Consider the following 6737-nt stretch of genomic DNA (forward strand, 5'->3'; position numbering starts at 1 on the left):
ATCAAACACTTTTTTTTTACCAATAAGTATTTAATTTATGTAAAATTTGATTTACAAATCATAAAATGATTTAACAATTGAATTGATTAATTTCACACTTTACACAAACTTATTACATGGTGACTACAAACATTTAACATAGGGTGTTAATGGATCATGTCATATATATATATATATATATATATATATATATATATATTATATTTGAATAGATTAAAATATAATAGAGAGAGAGAGAGAGAGAGAGAGAGAGAGAGAGAGAGTTTCAGGGTTGAAATCAGATCCGAGAAATGAAATTGATTAAGGAGCATGTTTGGCCCGTTAAGGAGACCTTGATGTCTAAGTTTTGTATACCATTTTGACAAGTAAGTACTTCCGACACTCTCGACCCATCATCACTTGTGAGTTGTGGGTTACGACGCAACTCAATAACCTTCAATTCCTGTTGCAAACCAAAACATAGAAAGGAAATGACACATTACCAACTCTGCTTTGTCCATTCAGATTCCACGTACCAAAATAAATGAACCCCCCCATCTCTTCTATAAATATCATCTTAATTATTTTTAAGACTATTTTTATTTTTAACATGTTAAACCCTTTTTTAGTTAACATATTTTTCATTTTTAAATTAAAATGATATACTACTACTGTTTTAAAATAGTTATTATTTTTTATATTTAAAGAATGCAAAAAATCTCTTAAATTGGTATGATTTTCTCTAATAAAAGTAAATTGTTAGTATAAATATTATAAATTTAGACTGATTGTATCATGTATTATATTAATATTTAATAATTTACTAATGCTGTATATAGTTTTGTTTTCTTTTCAAACGGAAGTGTTTGTGTTATTCTTAAGTGTCCCTTATTTTTAAATAATACACATATAAATCAGTACCTTTATACTAAAAATATAAAATTATTTAATGAAAAACAAATTATTCTTAAAATGTGTGTGTAATTTGTGTTCACCGTTTGGTGGTTGACCCCAAGTCAATAATTTTAGGCTTATTAATTATTATTTTTTACTGAAAGAGATAAAAATAAAAAATTATTTCAGTATGTTAAAAAAGTCTCACATTATTTAGAAGATAAGATTAATGACAGTTTATAAATATTTTTTTCCTTAACCCATTAAGAAATGTTTTAATAACGATAAAATCATAATAACATATCATTAAACACTAAAACCGACAATACACAATAAAATTAAGAACAAATTAGGTGGAGTAACATGTATAACTAATTAATTAGGCTTACTAATTGTTTTCCATTGAAGATGACGAGGTTGCTCAAATTAATATATATATTTTCACTTTGGATAAAACTGTGTGTAATTCAGATTTCATAACTTATTAATTTAGACTTTTATGTATTACTTCTTTTATATATACTTCAATATCTAAATTAATTTTCATTTTGTTAACAAATTAAAGGCACCCTAATTAAAAGCAAAAAGATAATAGTATAATACACTTTGTTTTGTTGGGTTTATCTTGTTGGGAAACCCCTAAGCCTAAAGTCCTAAACAATTGGGTGAACAAAAACAAGCAATCCATTCAAGTTCGTGCAAAATTGATGGTTGAAAAAAAGATTATGACCCAATAACGAACAATGATTAATATTTGAACATAGACATGGTTCTGCCGATTAGATTGAGATGTGTCTAACACCCGAAATTGATTTTCTAACAACCAACCCATGATTGCACGGTGTATTTTTTTTTTCATTTTCAAGAGAAAATTTAAATAATTCCTTTCATTATCTCTCACAAAATGGGCCACCATTTCTTTTTGTGTGTCTGGAATTAAGGGAATTCATCATAGAAGCTTGTTTAGGAGGAGAGTGGCAGCAATACATGAAAAGGTACGTAAGATCTCACTGTTTTTCTTCTGCTAAAAAATTAATTGACATAGTTCCACCACACGATTAATTAGTTGGGACTTCTCTAAATAATTTTAATCTTGTTCTTACATTTTATTTAATAAATTTTGAACCTGATCCATCAGGTTTGTATGAACCCCAATTAAGCATATGTATGGTTTTAGTGGGGTTTTACAAACACCACTGCAGTACTCTGATTCTCTGAAGTTGCAGTAGCATTCACATGTGGGCAGGGACAGTGAGCACTTGATGGCATGGATCCAATTAAGGACTAGGGAGATTGCATTTCTGTGTGCATTTTTGTTTTGTTATCTTATAAATTAGAGATATTGTTGAACCTTTATTTTTTTTTAGTACGCAATTTAAAAGCAAATATTTTTCCTTTTTATCTTCTTAGTAATTTTTTTTTAATTCGTAAGAATCAAAATAGTTACTGGGAGGATTTATCTCCTCTAACAATTTTTTTATCGGTTAATTTACGTTTTATTAATATATAAATTACCAATATAACAATTCTTTACATGAAGTTAGACTTTTAAGCAAAATAGTGAATATTGTAGTTATCATTATTAATTTCTCAATAACTTTTGAGAGTTTACCGGAAAACCATGTATAGTGAAGGATCAGCCTAAAATAATTTATAATATTTATAAATATTATCACTAGACGGTTATTTGATTATTATTCTCAAATATCAGTACACTTTAGTCCTAATCTTTTTCCTGCTTAATCTCAGATCCCAAAAATATTCTTTTGTCTTCTTGTCAAAATGCTGAGTGTTTGTGTTGAATCATCATTGGCAAAAAAGTTGGGGAAATTATTGTGAAATATTAATATATATATATAAGCATAGTTTAAATAAAAATAGTTTAATTTATGAATATTTATTGGCAAGTAAACAAATTGTACTAATATTTAATGAATATATATAGTTAAAAATTAATTAATATTTATTACCATCCTCGTTTACTTGGTAGATGCATTTAGTGTCTAATTCCCCGACCTAATATAAAGATCTAGGGCTTAGGGGCTTTTTTATGTAATTTTAAGCTTAAAAAAACCACATGAGTAGGTCCGGCCGGTTTAATTAAGATAACCTTATCAGGATTCAGTGATAATGAAAGATCTTGAAACAAATCTAAACCTCAACTAAAATCTTTCATCTATAATTATGCTTCCTGAAACTAGTATTTAATATCCCAAAAAGATAATGACTATGGGCACCCACCCACTCACCCCTTTTTTTTTTCTCCTTGATGTTTTTCCCAAGCTCAACTTTGATAAAAGCACTTGCTTGTAGCAGTACGTGATGCCCCAATCGCAGGTCATTGATCATGGGATACCCTTTGTCTCCTATAATGGACCCACCAACTCTTTGCCTTTTGGAACTAAGCAAAGCATAGAGCAACTTTTCATGGCATACAATCCTTATTAGACACTCACTTGTGCAGCATCTACTCATCCTTGCCCATGCTAGTGTTTTTCTTTCTTTCTTTCTTTCTTTTATACAAAAAGTCAAAGAAATTCTTCAAACTAAAGATTTTTTAAAGACTTTCATTTATTTATTGTAAATTTAAATATCAACATATTATAAATAGGATACGACTTGTCCTTCGTATTTTCTTTTCTTTAATATCCATTATAATTAGAACTTTTGATTTTTTTGATAGAATCTCTATATTTTTTGTGAATTTTGATTTTGAGTACTGGACTATGAAACTAATATTTAATATAAAATTTAATTACACGTAAAGTTTTTTATTTCTCTCTGAAAATGAATTATGTAAAAATTGAATTTAAGTCTTCTCCATAAATTTACATGTGTAAGGGTTGATAGCGAAAATTCAAAAATTACAATGTCTCACTCTCCCCACAGTTTTTCACCACATCAAAAAGTAGCTTTAAGTTTATCTAAGATTTTTTTGACGTGGTCTAGCACATTTCTAAACATGCACTCAGTCATTGGTTTAATTTGATTCCCAATAACGGGACATATTATGAACATGTCAACATGGAAATTGAAAACATGGTAGTCAATTGAAATATGAAGTAGGACATGTATGTAAGGTAAATAATACTGAGTATTATTATGAGATTAAATTTGGTTACATACGTAAAAAGAGTGTGGAAAGCAAAGGGGTGGGAAGGGAGACATGGACATATGATGGGGGGTACGATGAATGCGGGCGATTAATAAGACTAAAAAAGAAACAGGGAAAAAGCTGGTCATTGAGAAGCAAAAGACAAAATCAATCGAGGAGACAAAGTCCCATTGATTAGAGAGAAAGAGAAAGAGGGATTATTATTGTGTTGTGTTTGTCGACCAGTGATTGGATTGTGAAGGAAAGTGACCATCATCAGTCCCCTACTACCATCAATAACTTCCTAATTGCTCAACTTAACTCCTTTTTTTTTTTTTTACTTCATTCATGTATAGAATAAAAGTTACTTATAACAATCATTACTTCTCTATGCATCATGTTTTTAGTTTAAAAAGTAGTGAAAGAGAAAAGTCTGTTCCCCATTTTGGGTCTCTTTACTAGAGGAAATGAAAAAGAGTAATCATATTAGTCCGTTTTAAATTGGGGTGGATTAAAAGAGAAAAAAAGAGAGAAGAAAATAAGAAAGTAACAAGAGGTTAAATTAATTTTTTTTATTATTTTAGTTTAATTTGATATTTTTAAATATTAATTTATTTCAAACTGTTCATTCTATTTAATATTATTAAATTTGTGTACACGTGAGAAACAAAATTGATGAAGTGACTTTTCTATACAATTCAAATCATGTAATACAAACATATAATAGTCTACTCTCTTAAAATTTCTAATGTAATATCAATTTAATCTTCAATTAAGACATTTTATTTATTGATTCCCTAGTCAATGTCTTTAAAGTACTGGCCAGCTGGATCTGAATTTAACTTTACTAACTAAATGAACTGATTTACTTAATTACAGTAAATTACAATTAAAAGGTTGTAATAAAAGAATTGAAGGTGGTAAAAAAAGACTGAAGCTTAAAAAGAAAAAAATTGGTTCAGCCAACCCAACTGAAACCAACATGTCAGTTATCTTTTGTGTGTATTTGGTAGCAAGGCCCAGAAAGAGAAGCGTTTGGTTTTTATAACATAAAAGGGTCACAGAGACAAAACTTTCTTTGTTTCGGAGTCTCTCTGTTGAAGACTGGTGCAATGCAATGCTATGACTTTAATAAAGTGATGATATAGATGTCACTGTCTGAGCCACAGCTTTGAGCTTTCTGGTTTCTGGTTTCTAATCCCAAAAAGACTTCAGAGAAAACCACGGGGGACTGGCCGGGAATTTTACTGCCCCTCCTGCTCTGCTCCCACGTGCACCACCCAACAACACAAACATCCTTAATTTTCGTGAATATTATAAAAAAAAAAAGGTCCCTAAATCATCATGATCATGAATATCAACTTTGTAATTATGAATGTTTGCACAATATGCCGCATCAAAGTAGTTGTAGCTACTAGGACTATTCTTTCATTCTTTCTATTCTTGATTTTTCACCCATGACTCTCTTTAATCAAAGGGATAATTATCTTTTTTTTAATTAGTCTTTTCTCTTTTAATTTGTTATTTTTAGGTTTAATTTGATTTTTTAATTTTTTTTAAGTTCAATTTAATCTTTTAATTTTTAAAATTAATTTAATTTAATCCTATTGTATAAATTAAATTGACAATGTTAAAAAAAATTGTATTTTATAACGGTTTTAAACCAATATAATGAGCGATTTTTTAATATTGTTGATCCAATTTAAAGAAAAAGATCAAATTGAACTGATTTGAAAAATTAAAAGATCAAATTAAATTAAAAAATAAATTAAAGGATTAAAAAATTAATTTAACCATTTTTTACACACATTTCATTTAACCGTTAATATCATAATTCAAATTTTATGTATGAATTGTTATTAATACGATCTTAGGGTCTTGATAGTAGTAGATGGAGATTTTTCCTATTTACTATAGTCTTAGGATCTTGTTAGTTAAGGATTTAAAAGGATAAACATTTTATTAAAAATAACATGAGAACATATTTTAAAATTATAGAAGAGTGTTTTCATGCATTCAATAAAAAAAAATATTTTTATTTTCTTAATCAGATCCTTAGTATTTGTCATAGCCTTAATAGACTCAAATAAGATTATTTTTATCATTAAATATGTGGACCAATTCGTGAACAGACTCGAGTTTTAGTTTAATAAATATTTTTAATTCTCAAATTCGAATTTCACATATATAATTATATTAAATATTTATAAGTAAAACTTTATTATTCATAATAATTCTACTTAGCTTAAATAGATTATTTTTAATAAAAGATACTCATGGTATAAAAAAAACATGATTATCTCCTAAAAATAAACTTATGATCCCAACCTAAAAAAATCTGAGTAGGGTGAAAAATAAATAAATAAATAAAAGAGTAAAATAAAAAAATGTAATAGATCTCGCAATAAAAAGAAAAGAAAATTAAAAAAAATAAAAAGTGAGTGCAAATAAAATATAAGAAAAATGTAAAAAAAAAGAGAGAGTTGTTATATATGATAAATAGGTATAAATTATTGTATAAAAGTTAAAATGAAGTACTAGTAATGCACACCCAAAATCATGTAGCCGTTAAAAAATTACAAAATAATTTTATTAAGAAAAGAGATTTTTTTTAAAAGTAAAAGAATGTCACTTAAATACTAAACATATCCACATGCAGAAGATTCCTTAAACTTGCATCATTCACACCACTTTTAATAATTAAGAGTCAGAGTTTGACTTAAATACAATCTGTCGTGCTACTATGCATTGACAACATTTAAAAATGTGG

At 27.6% G+C, this 6737-nt stretch overlaps 1 long non-coding RNA gene across 1 annotated transcript; it reads left to right on the forward strand.

Moving 5' to 3' along the window:
• The first annotated feature begins 1757 nt into the window (after nucleotides 1-1757).
• On the forward strand, nucleotides 1758-2274 carry LOC114378633. The gene is made up of 2 exons (XR_003659384.1): nucleotides 1758-1868; nucleotides 2012-2274. It is a non-coding gene; the product is annotated as an uncharacterized LOC114378633 (long non-coding RNA).
• Nucleotides 2275-6737: the final 4463 nt, after the last annotated feature.

The sequence above is a fragment of the Glycine soja genome, chromosome 12 (genome assembly GCF_004193775.1).
Source record: "Glycine soja cultivar W05 chromosome 12, ASM419377v2, whole genome shotgun sequence".
NCBI classification, from domain to species: Eukaryota; Viridiplantae; Streptophyta; class Magnoliopsida; order Fabales; family Fabaceae; genus Glycine; species Glycine soja.